This window comes from Tursiops truncatus, chromosome 2, assembly GCF_011762595.2.
Source record: "Tursiops truncatus isolate mTurTru1 chromosome 2, mTurTru1.mat.Y, whole genome shotgun sequence".
Taxonomy (NCBI): Eukaryota; Metazoa; Chordata; class Mammalia; order Artiodactyla; family Delphinidae; genus Tursiops; species Tursiops truncatus.
In genome coordinates, this window is record NC_047035.1 from 136,151,753 (window position 1) to 136,165,149 (window position 13,397).

Sequence of the window (13,397 nt, forward strand, 5' to 3'; positions counted from 1 at the left end):
TTTGGTCAGATCAACCAACTCATGTTCATGTAAGAACCAGTTATTCTTTACTGCCTCTTCCAAAAAGGACTCTTATAAAAGGCAAAAGCTCACAATTACCCTCTAGTTAATCTACTATATTTCTTAAATTGAAAGAAGGTTGATTTCAAAGAGTTCATCATCTCAACCATATCAGTATATCTTGAAATTTTGGGGTTTTTGTTTTGTTTTCCCCCAAATTGGATAGATTACCCATCTTGGTGTCCCACCTTCCCATTGCATGCTTTATTAAGAATCCTCTTTATTCCTCTGTTAGCACTAACTCCATCTGTTTCTTTTCCCCTTCCTACTTCTTTTTGTAGAGGCAGGCTTTGAACACTATGCAGTCATCCCTTTCATTGCATCCTTTCTTTTCTCTTTCTGTTACTGATTTCCACTTGGCCTGCATACAAAGGAGTGGCCCTTCATAAAGTTATATTAGGTGTTTCTTGATAGTATTATCCTAGTTAAAGAGGGTGTTTCAGAAGCTGAGAGGTTATTCAATAATTCTACTAATTTTTGTAAAGTGAGCTCTACGGAAGTGTTTATGGTGATTTGCAGATGGCTGCATAGAAACTGCACATCATGACCTCTGAGTAGTCCCACCAGTCAACATAACCTTCCTTGCTGTTATATCTCAGTGCATCACAAGAAACAGGTCAGCACAGTTCACTATGTTCAGTATATAAACTGCCCAACACCTCAAGAAATGGCCTTTTAAACAAATGTGATTCCAAAGCTAGATATTGTGAATTCTTTTTTTTTTTTTTTTTGCGGTACGTGGGCCTCTCACTGTTGTGGCCTCTCCCGTTGCGGAGCACAGGCTCTGGACGCGCAGGCTCAGTGGCCATGGCTCACGGGCCCAGCCGCTCGGCGGCATGTGGGATCTTCCTGGACTGGGGCACAAACCCGTGTCCCCTGCATCGGCACGCGGACTCTCAACCACTGCGCCACCAGGGAAGCCCTGTGAATTCTTAATTGGTCTTATAAAAGGTAAATGATGAGTTCCTCCTTGTTTTTCACATCTGCATTGATTTTGTGTCTTAAAGCAAAACAGAATCTGTTTGCAAAGTCTGTTCGGTTTGGGCTCTGTCTTTTATCTTTCTCTGTTTATTTCAAGTGAAAGGGGAAGTGTCTGAATAGGACACAAGCTCTGATATCATATGATCAAGATAAAAGCAGTCTTCTTTGTCATCCTAGATATCTTCATCAGCCACATGATTCAAGTTGTTACTGTGGACTCCTATTCTCCATATTCACCATCCGAGCTGTAAGGATGTTCTCACACCCCTCAGTTCATGGCAGTACTGAGGGCAACCTACTAAAGTAACTCTTTTATTATTTGTTGGGCTCCTGATGAGCTTAAGCTATAAGGAGGTAAACTAAACTCCAAGCCAAAAAACCCCAACTTCAGTGTCTCTGCTGATCTTGTCCACAGTCTAGACTTTATAGTTTTAATCACAAATGAGATATGAAACACACAACAGGAGAAATGAGCATGGATTCTAAGGGTGCACTTGCAGAGAAAAGAAACTTCGAAACAAAAATGGACTTTGTAAAGAGAACTTTAAAAATCTGGCAAACCAAATAAATTTAAACACCTCTCGGCTCACTAGGGCAAATGTTAAGGCTATCAAAATGAGAAAAGAATCTGCTAAGCTTAAACTGACAATGTGGTTTCCCCTCTTCATCTCCCTGTTCACGAAAAACATTGACAAGATAGGCAAGTCTTTGGCAAGAAGTTCAAAAGAGGGAAAAGTAAAGAGTCTTTAATGATCACATAGCTGGATTCTTCAAAGGAATTGAGAATGGATTTAGGTTTCATCTCCGGTGACATCTTACTCTATTCATTTTGAAAATGTAATCACTCTAGTAGGTTCAATATTTTTCATTTACTTGCCCAGGACATTGTCCAAAGAACCCATGAAAGACATCCTGGAAGGTATTTATGATGTAATTGCCTATCTGGTTATTGGTCTAAGATTTGAAGATGTGGTCCAAAGCTGAAAGTTAGCTGAGCCTAGAGAAGCAAAAACAAATGGGAACACATTCATTCATGTGGGGAACACATGAACAAAGCCAAAACTTTCAGAAAGAATGAGGACCATTAAATTGCAACACTTCTCTCATTCTCTTCTTTTGAGTGGAAAAGTCCTTTGGCTTAACTCTAATAAGGCTCACCATTGATCACTAGATTGTACCATGCACAATAAGATTTGTTTTATTGACCGTAGAACAGGAAACAACGGATATCTCACTGAGACCACATCACTGTTATTCTTTTTTTCTTTAGAAATTGTGTGTGTGAGTATATATATAGTAACTGTAGCAAACAACACACAGGAAAACCCCAAACATATAGGTTTATTTCTCATGAAAGTGCTTTCAAGTTTAATTCAGTGTGAAAGCCATTCCTGCAAAACCTAGTTAATATTAACCTAAACTCAATCCTAATATTAGCTAAAGATAAGTGAGGACATATAGTGTTTGAATTTTTTTTTCCTGAATTGTACAATATGAGTGAAAGCACTAGAGTCAGCATATCCCCTTTAAGATCAATGACCCTGGCAAAGCTAATCACCACAACCCTCTCACTTTAAATTTAAAAAGACTTTGGTAACTGGAAGGACCATAGGATTAACTGGCTAGAAAAATTAACCATGATAAAAGTGGTCTGGTGCTTCCAGGTTTGCCCTAAGCTACCTATTGGTCATTTGAAGAATATACTCTATGAGCCTATAAGCTGCATTACAAAGGGCTGGGAAATTCTTTCATAGATATTAGTTGTGGTGTAAGTGTAGGGAAAGATATTTCAGATCCTAATGAGCTTGTGCTTCTGGGGAAAATGTGGGGTGTTGTCAGGACCCTGGGTACTCAGTTGCCATGGGCCGGTCCAGGTAACCTTGTCTCATTTCTTTTCAAACCATCATCCAGATCTCCCGTTGAAGATGGAGTCATCTTTGGCTTCTAGACATCATTCTCCATCTAAGATAAACACTATGTTTACTAAAATGAAAATTAACATGAATTGAAACTGGTTTTTTGTTTTGTTTTTTTTTTTTGCTATTTACATTTTGCCTATCCCTGTTTGTGACTGTCATTCTGTCCTCAGTCCAGGAATGTGTTTCTTATGTTTGCAACTGGGAACTTTCATCATCATAATACAATTCCTAGGCACACATGAACTTTTTTCTGGCTTTCCTTTAATCCACCTCTTCCCGATCTCATAAGTCTAAATTTACTTATCACTTGTGTTAGAATAACAAATACATCACACAAGCCAAGATGTAATTAGCATATTTTCTGAAGTTATGTGATGTTGAATGGAAAATTCTGCTAGTGCACATGTAAATAGATATAAGTATTCAGACCCATGAAGCTGTTTCTACACTTTGTCTCAGAAATAGCATTTCTGGGAATTTATCCTTAAAAAATATAATTCAGCAGATGTGACAACAAACAAAAACAAATACAGCATTTATTTATTTATTTATTTGCAATTCTAATATTTTAATGTCTCTCTGTTTTCACAGTTTTCAGGCAATGTAAGCATTTTAGGAAATATAAAAGACTGCCAAGCCGTCTGAGCCTTAAAACTAAGAGATTTTGACCAGTTGGTCTCCTTGTAAGTTTAGAAACCATATTAGTTAAAACTAGGTTTCACAGAAAATGGCAGAAGCATCAAGACAATAACAAATTAAACAAAATGGGTAGAAATTAATTCTCCCCGATGTAAAAGTAGGGAAATACAGATAATCCAATGTGGATGAGACATATCCATGACCACTGGGTCACAGCTCCCTTTTCTTTTTTTTTTTTAAACATATTTATTGGAGTATAATTGCTTTACAATGTTGTTGTTAGTTTCTGCTGTATAACAAAGTGAATCAGCTATATGTATACATATATCCCCATATCTCTCCCTCTTGCATATCCCTCCCACACTCCCTATCCCACCCCTCTAGGTGGTCACAAAGCACGGAGCTGATCTCCCTGTGCTATGCAGCTGCTTCCCACTAGCTATCTATATTACATTTGGTAGTGTATATATGTCAATGTCACTCTCTCACTTTTTGTCCCAGCTTATCGTTCCCCCTCTCCATGTCCTCAAGTCCATTCTCTATGTCTGTGTCTTTATTCCTGTCCTGTCCCTAGGTTTTTCAGAACCATTTTGTTTCTTCTTAGATTCCATATATATGTGTTAGCATACGGTATTTGTTTTTCTCTTTCTGACTTACTTCACTCTGTATGACAGACTCTAGGTCCATCCACCTCACTTACAAATAACTCAATTTCGTTTCATTTTATGGCTGAGTAATATTCCATTATATATATGTGCACTGACGATGGACGCTTAGGTTGCTTCCATGTCCTGGCTATTGTAAATAGAGCTGCAATGAACATTGTGGTACATGACTCTTTTTGAATTATGGTTATCTCAGGATATACACCCAGTAGTGGGATTGCTGGGTCATATGGTAGTTCTAGTTTTAGTTTTTTAAGAAACCTCCACACTGTTCTCCATAGTGGCTGTGTCAACTTACATTCCCACCAGCAGTGCAAGAGAGTTCCCTTTTCTCCACACCCTCTCAAGCATTTACCGTTTGTAGATTTTTTGATGATGGCCATTCTGCCTGGTATGAGATGTAGATACCTCATTGTAGTTGTTTTTTTTTTTAATTTTTTTTATTTTTTTTTTTGCAATACACGGGCCTCTCACTGTTGTGGCCTCTCCCGTTGCAGAGCACAGGCTCCAGACACACAGGCTCAGCGGACATGACTCATGGGCCCAGCCGCTCCGCGGCATGTGGGATCTTCCCGGACTGGGGTACAAACCCGTGTCCCCTGCATCGGCAGGCGGACTTTCAACCACTGCGCCACCAGGGAAGCCCCCTCATTGTAGTTTTGATTTGCATTTCTCTAAAGATTAGTGATATTGAGCATCCTTTAATGTGTTTGTTAGCAATCTGTATATCTTCTTTGGAGCAATGTCTATTTAGGTTTTCTGCCTATTTTTGTATTGGGTTGTTTGTTTTTTTGCTATTGAGCCTCATGAGCTGCTTGTATATTTTAGAGATTAATCCTTTGTCAGTTTCTTTGTTTGCAAATATTTTCTCCCAGTCTGAGGGTTGTCTTTCTGCCTTGTTTATGGTTTCCTTTGCTGTGCAAAAGATTTTAAGTTTTATTAGGTCTCATTTGTTTATTTTTGTTTTTATTTTCATTTCTCTAGGAGGTGGGTCAAAAAGGATCTTTCTGTGATTTATCTCATAGAGTGTTCTGCTTCTGTGTTCCTCTAAGAGTTTTATACTGTCTGGTCTTACATGCAGGTCTTTGATCCATGTTGAGTTTATTTTTGTGTATGGTGTTAGGAAGTGTTCTAATTTCATTCCTTTACATGGAGCTGTCCAGTTTTCCCAGCACTACTTATTGAAGAGGCTGTCTTTTCTCCACTGTATATTCTTGCCTCCTTTATCAAAAATAAGGTGACCATATGTGCGTGGATTTATCTCTGGGCTTTCTATCCTGTTCCATTGATCTATACTTCTGTTTTTGTGCCAGTACCATAATGTCTTTATTACGGTAGCTTTGTAGTCTAGTCTGAAGTCAGGGAGCCTAATCCTCCAGCTCCATATTTCTTTCTCAAGATAGCTTTGCTTTTGGGGGTCTTTTTTGTTTCCATACAAATTGTGAAACTTTTTGTTCTAGTTCTATGAAAAATGTCACTGGTAGTTTGACAGTGACTGCATTGAATCTGTAGATTGCTTTGGGTAGTAGAATCATTTTCACTATGTTGATTCTTCCAATCCAAGAACATGGTATATCTCTCCATCTGTTTGTATCACCTTTAATTTCTTTCATCAGTGTCTTATAATTTTCTGCATACAGGTCTTTTGTCTCCTTAGGTAGGTTTATTCCTAGATATTTTATTCTTTTTGTTGTAATGGTAAATGGGAGTATTTCCTTAATTTCTCTTTCAGATTTTTCATCACTAGTGTATAGGAATGCAAGAGATTTCTGTGCATTAATTTTGTATCCTGCTGCTTTACCAAATTCATTGATTAGCTTAGTAGTTTCCTGGTAGCATCTTTAGGATTCTCTATGTATAGTATCATGTCATGTGCAAACAGTGAGTTTTACTTCTTCTTTTCCAATTGGGATTCTTTTTATTTCTTTTTATTCTCTGACTGCTGTGGCTAAAACTTCCAAAACTATGTTGAATAATAGCAGTGAGAATGGGCAACCTTGTCTTTTTCCTATTCTTAATGGAAATGGTTTCACTTTTTCACCGTTGAGAACGATGTTGGCTGTGGGGTTGTCATATATGGCCTTTATTATGTTCAGATAAGTTCCCTCTATGCCTACTTTCTGGAGGGTTTTAATCATAAATGGGTGTTGAATTTTGTTGAAACCTTTTTCTGCATCTATTGAGATTATCATATATATATTTTGTGTGTGTGTGTGTGTGTGTGTGTGTGTGTGTGTGGTACGCGGGCCTCTCACTGTTGTGGCCTCTCCCGTTGCAGAGCACAGGCTCTGGACGTGCAGGCTCAGTGGCCATGGCTCATGGGCCTAGCTGCTCTGTGGCATGTGGGATCTTCCCAGACCAGGGCACGAACCCATGTTCCCTGCATCGGCAGGCGGACTCTCAACCACTGCGCCACCAGGGAAGCCCTATCATATGTTTTTATCCTTCAGTTTGTTAATATGGTGTATCACATTGATTAATCTGCGTACATTGAAGAATCCTTGAATTCCTGGGATAAACCCCACTTCAACATGGCATATGATCCATTTAATGTGCCCTTGGATTCTGTTTGCTAGTATTTTGTTGAGGATTTTTGTGTGGTGAACACATCAGGGATATTGGCCTGTGGTTTTCTTTCTTTGGGACATCTTTGTCTGGTTTTGGTTTCAGGGTGATGGTGGCCTTGTAGAATGACTTAGGGAGTGTTCCTTCCTGTGCCATATTTTCGAAGAGTTTGAAAAGGATGGGTGGTAGTTCTTCTCTAACTGTTCGATAGAATTCACCTGTGAAGCCATCTGGTCCTGGGCTTTTGTTTGTTGGAAGATTTTTAAACTTCCAACTGATTTTTAATCAGTTTCGATTTCAGTGCTTGTGATTGGTCTGTTCATATTTTCTGTTTCTTCCTGGTTCAGTCTTGGAAAGTTGTGGTTTTCTAAGAATTTATCCATTTCTTCCAGATTGTCCATTTTACTGGAATATAGTTGCTTGTAGTAATCTCACATGATCCCTTGTATTTCTGCAGTGTCACTTGTTACTTCTGTGTTTTCATTTCTATTTCTGTTGATTTGAGTCTTCTCCCTTTTTTTCTTATGAGTCTGGCTAATGGTTTATCAATTTTGTTTATCTTCTCAAAGAACCAGCTTCTAGTTTTATTGATCTTTGCTATTGTTTCCTTCATTTCTTTTTCATTTATTTCTGATCTGATCTTTACGATTTCTTTCCTTCTGCTAACTTTGGGTTTTTTTGTTCTTTCTCTAAATGCTTTAGGTGTAAGGTTAAGTTGTTTATTTGAGATTTTTCTTGTTTCTTGAGGTAGGATTGTATTGCTATAAACTTCCCTCTTAGAACTGCTTTTGCTACATCCCATGTTTTGGGTCGTTGTGTTTTCATTGTCATTTGTTTCTAGGTATTTTTTGATTTCCTCTTTGATTTCTTCAGTGATCTCTTGGTTATTAAGTAGTGTATTGTTTAGCCTCCATGTGTTTATATTTTTTACAGATATTTTCCTGTAATTTATATCTAGTCTCATAACCTTGTGGTTAGAAAAGATACTTGATACAATTTCACGTTTCTTAAATTTACCAAAGCTTGATTTGTGACCTAAGGTATGATCTTTCCTGGAGAATGTTCCATGAGCACTTGAGAAGAAAGTGTATTCTGTTATTTTTGGATGGAATGTTGTATAAATATCAATTAAGTCCATCTTGTTTAATGTTTGATTTAAAGCTTGTTTTCCTTTGTTTATTTTCATTTTGGATGATCTGTCCATTGGTGATAGTGGGGTGTTAAAGTCCCCTACTATTACTGTGTCACTGTCGATTTCCCCTTTTATTGCTGTTAGCATTTGCCTTATGTATTGGGGTGCTCCTATTTTGGATGCATAAATATTTACCAGTGTTATATCTTCTTCTTGGATTGAGCCCTTGATCATTATGTAGTGTCCTTCTTTGTCTCTTGCAATAGTCTTTATTTTAAAGTCTATTTTGTCTGATATGAGAATTGCTACTCCAGCTGTCTTTTGATTTCCATTTCCATGCAATATCTTTGTCCATCCACTCACTTTCAGTTTGTTTGTGTTCCTAGGTCTGAAGTGGGTCTTTTGTAGACAGCATATATATGGGTCTTGTTTTTGTTTCCATTCAGCCAGTCTATGTCTTTTGGTTGGAGCATTTAATCCATTTACATTTAAGGTAATTATCAATATGTATGTTCCTATGACCATTTTCTTAATTGTTTTGGGTTTGTTATTGTAGGTCCTTTCCTTCTCTTGTGTTTCCTGCCTAGAGAAGTTCCTTTAGCATTTGTTGTAAAGTTTGTTTGGTTGTGCTGAATTCTCTCAGCTTTTGCTTGTCTGTAAAGGTTTTAATTTCTCCATCAAGTCTAAATGAGATCCTTGCTGGGTAGAGTAATCTTGGTTGTAGGTTTTTCCCTTTCATCACTTTAAATATGTCCTCCACTCCCTTCTGGCTTGCAGAGTTTCTGCTGAAACATCAGCTGTTAACCCTATGGGGATTCCCTTGTATGTTATTTGATGCTCTTTCCTTGATGCTTTTAATAGTTTTTCTTTGTATTTAATTTTTGATAGTTTGATTAATATGTGTCTTTCATGTTTCTCCTTGGATTTATCCTGTATGGGACTCTCTGAGCTTCCTGGAGTAGATTGACCTTTTCCTTTTCCATATTACAGACATTTTCAACTATAATCTCTTCAAATATTTTCTCAGTACCTGTCTCTTTCTCTTCTTCTTCTGGGACCCGTATAATTCGAATGTTGGTGCGTTTAATGTTGTCTCTGAGGTCTCTGAGACTGTCCTCAATTCTTTTCATTCTTTTTTCTTTATTCTGCTCTGTGGCAGTTATTTCCACTGTTTTATCTTCCAGGTCACTTATCCATTCTTCTGCCTCAGTTATTCGGCTACTGATTCATTCTAGAGAATTTTTAATTTCATGTACTGTGTTGTTCATCATTGTTTATTTGCTCTTTAGTTCTTCTGGGTCCTTGTTAAATGTTTCTTGTATTTTCTCCATTGTATTTCCAAGATTTTGGATCATCTTTACTATCATTACTCTGAATTCTTTTTATGGTAGACCCTCTATTTCCCCTTCATTTGTTTGTTCTGCTGGGTTTTTACTTTGCTCCTTCATCTGCTGCAAATTTCTCTGTCTTCTCATTTTGCTTAACTTACTGTGTTTGGGGTCTCCTTTTCGCAGGCTGTAGGTTTGTAGTTCCCATTGTTTTTGGTGTCTTCCCCCAGTGGGTAAGTCTGCTTCAGTGGCTTGTGTAGGCTTACTGATGGAGGGGGCTGGTGCCTGTGTTCTAGTTGATGAGGCTGGATCTTGTCTTTCTGGCGGACAGGACCACGTCTGGTGGTGTGTTTTGGGGTGTCTGTGAACTTAGTATGATTTTAGGTAGCCTCTCTGCTAATGGGTGGGGCTGTGTTCCTGTCTTGCTAATTGTTTGGCATGGCATGTCCAGCACTGGAACTTGCTGGTCATTGAGTGAAGCTGGGTCTTAGCATTGAGACAGAGATCTCTGGGAGAGCTCTCTCCTATTGCTATTATGTGGGGCCGGGAGGTCTCTGGTTGTTCAATGTCCTGAACTCAGCTCTGCAACCTCAGAGGCTCTGGCCTGACACCTGGCCAGAGCACCAAGACCCTGTCAGTCACACGGCTCAGTAGAAAAGTGAGGAAAAAAAGAAAGAAATTATATATATAATGTAAAATAAAATAATATAAAGTTATTAAAATAAATTTTGTTTAATTATTAAAATGAAAAAATTATAAAAGTAATTTAAAAAAAGAAGAGAGCAACCAAACCAATAAACAAATCCAATGATAACAAGTGCTAAAAACTACACTAAGATAAACATAAAAATCAGAAACTAGTCAGTCCCATACAGCAAACCCCAAGTCTACAGTTGTTCCCAAAGTCCACCACCTGAATTTTGGGATGATTCGTTGTCTATTCAGGTATTCCACAGATGAGGGGTACATCAAGTTGATTGTGGATATTTAATCCGCTGCTCCTGATGCTGCATGAAGAAATTTCCCTTTCTCTTCTTCCTTTGCACAGCTCCTGGGGTTTAGCTTTAGATTTGGCCATGCCTCTGCATGTATGTCGCCCTCTGGTGTCTGTTCTTCGCCCAGATAGGAGTGGGTTAAAGGAGCACTGATTAAGGGGCTCACTCAGGTCGCTGGGATGGAATGCAGGGTGAGCCTGCAGCGAAAGAGGCCAACGTGACATTGCTGCAGCCTGAGGTGTGCCGTGTGTTCTCCTGGGGACGTTGTCCCTCGATCACAGGACCCTGGCAGTGGTGGGCTGCACAGGGTCCTGGGAGGGGAGGTGTGGATAGTGACCTGTTCTTGGACACAGGTTTCTTGGTGGCGGCAGCAGCAGCCTGAGCGTCTCATACCCATCTCTGGTGTCTGTGCTGATAGCCGCAGCTCGTGCCTGTCTCTGAAGCTCGTTTAGGAGGTTTTCTGAATCTCCTCTCCTTGTGCATCCCAAAACAATGGTTCCTTGCCTCTTAGGCAGGTGCAGAGTTTTTCCCAGACTCCCTCCTGGCTAGCTCTGGTGCACTAGCCCCCTTCAGGCTGTGTTCGCGCAGCCAACCCCAGTCCTCTCCCTGGGGTCTGACCTCCAACACCGGAGCCTCAGCTCTCAGCCCCCAACTGCCCCAGCGGGTGAGCAGACAAGCCTCTTGGGCTGGTGAGCGCTGGTCGGCACCGATCCTCTGTGTGGGAATCTTTCCACTTTGCCCTCTGCACCCCTGTTGCTGTGCTCTCCTCCGTGGCTCTGAAGCTTCCCCCCTGCCCAACCCCTGTTTCCACCAGTGAAGGTATTTCCTAGTGTGTGGAAACCTTTCCTCCTTCACAGCTCCCTCCCAGAGGGGCAGGTCCCATCCCTATTCTTTTGTGTCTTTTTTTTCTTTTTTCTTTTGCCCTACCCAGGTACATGGGGGAGTTTCTCGCCTTTTGGGAAGTCTGAGGTCTTCTGCCAGCATTCAGTAGGTGTTCTGTAGGAGTTGTTCCACATGTAGATGTATTTCTGATCTATTTGTGGGGAGGAAGGTGATCTCCACATCTTACTCCTCTGCCATCTTGAAAGTCTCCAAATACAGCATTTATAAATCATTCACTGTTAATTATTTATAAGCTATTAAAAGCTATTCAAATGTCCAAATATAGGAGAGCAGCTAAGTAGGTATTACATCATTGAATAGGATAGTTAGGTAGACATTTAAAAATATAATGATTAAGACGATATAGGAAACCAGAGTATTATCAATGTAGTGGTAATTTAAAAGCATTATACAAAAGAATATGCTGTTTTATAATTTTCATAAAATTAAATATAACTACGCAGATCAGAAATAGATGGTAATATGCAAAAGTGGAAATAGTTGCTGTGCTAAATAAAGTTGTTAGTGAAACTTTTTTTTCAGAAATTATTATTGTCACTACGTTTTATGTTTGACTTTTAATTTTATTGATATTTTTAATTAGTAAAAGATGCTGATTTCCATGTATCAAATTTGTTTGTGTATTCTTCTTTTATCTATTTTTATATAAAAGGCTCTGGGATCCCCAGAGTGGGGTTGAGCTGAGGAACTCAGGCCCTTTGGCCTAATTGTTGCCCCAAATAATTGTTGGTCAGGTATCTCAGTGTAAATTTTTTTCTAGCCCCTTAAATGTATATTTTAAAACTAGGGCAAATAGAACAGACTTGTTTGGCTTTTAATGTTGGGGACCAGTAGGGGGTCCCTTTTGGACCATTTAACCTTAGGTAGTATAGAAATATTAAAACCTTGTCTTTTAATCACATAAATGTCCATTTTATTTATCCCATTTTAAATAACCATCTAAAGATTTCTTTATTCATTTGAGATAATTCCTTTAAAAGTTCTACCTTGTTGGAAATAGTATCTAGACTTTCCTTACAGGATTTTTCCTGTTAAAGCTAATTGTTCTAATGCTTTATTAGCATCTGTAAGACACATTGAGGGGAAGCAAAGACCACAAATGAAGCTTCCTAATCCAGTTTTTCTTGTTTTACACTAAAGAAGTTCTTAGGTTAACCATTAGATATACCTATCCTTTCTTCCATCTTTAGTTTGATTTTTGTTTTATAGGTACCAATAAAACAGCTGTTTATAAGAGCACTCTCGAGTCAATTTGTTAGTTTCTCCAATTTAAAAGGATCCATCATTCGGCCATTAATAAACTACATATTAATAGTGATTCAAACCAATAAAACGCCAAGAGACCTCCCCATAAGCGTGTGGGGAGGATGTCGCCTAAATAAAATCCAGAGAGTTTACTCTCAAGAAATAGCACAGCAGAGGCCAAGTTTTCAAAACACATGCACACACATCCTAAGAAGATCAGGTAGAACATTTACATCTCAACAACACAGGAAGAGGAATGCAAGTTTCCCCTAAAAGGCCTTTGTTTAAAGTCAGAATTCTGAAAAGATATTTTTATCAAGCCAGCTTTTTTTTTTTTTCTGCTAACTGTGCGTGCAAAAATAGCAATTTTTGGAATATCGAAGAACTCCAATTTGGCCATTTAGGTTGAGTTCTCTTTTAGTATAATTTCCCCCATTAACTGGGTACTTGTAAGTATGGGCTCTGTACGTGTTGTACATGAACCTGGCTGGGGTGTTAGCTGGAGGTTGGTTTTCTGATGCCCCTCCTTTCTGTGTTTGAGAGATTCTATCTCTCATTCTAAGTTGAATTGTCAGGGATAAAATTTACTAGTGAAATTGTGTGGTGGCCAGTGTGCTGTCTGTGAGCTTCACTCCTCTAGGTGTCACCCCAGAGTCGTTTCAGCCCTCTTATGTGACTCAGTTTCTCCCTTCGGTAGTCTAAGACCACCACGGTGCTCGGATTGCTGAATGGCCAGTTCTTATCCGCGACAGCTGGACCAGCAAGTGTTTTAATTAATGAGTGGGCTTCCCTATGGGACCACTGTACGGTATGAGGACTCTTTCTCCGCCACTCCTGTAAATTTCTCAGTCGTCTGAGAAAGCCGTGACCAGTCAGGAGGAGGGTCTTGTCCCTTTTCTTCGGAGCAACGCTCTCATGTAATACCTTCACTTTTATAGCGACAAATTTTATTACGGCAGCCGAAT

General features: G+C 39.1%; 1 long non-coding RNA gene across 1 annotated transcript in view; it reads right to left on the reverse strand.

The window, feature by feature from the left end:
* Nucleotides 1–13,397, reverse strand: part of LOC141277871 (uncharacterized) — a 557,108-nt gene that overhangs the window by 116,582 nt on the left and 427,129 nt on the right. The window lies entirely within an intron of this gene.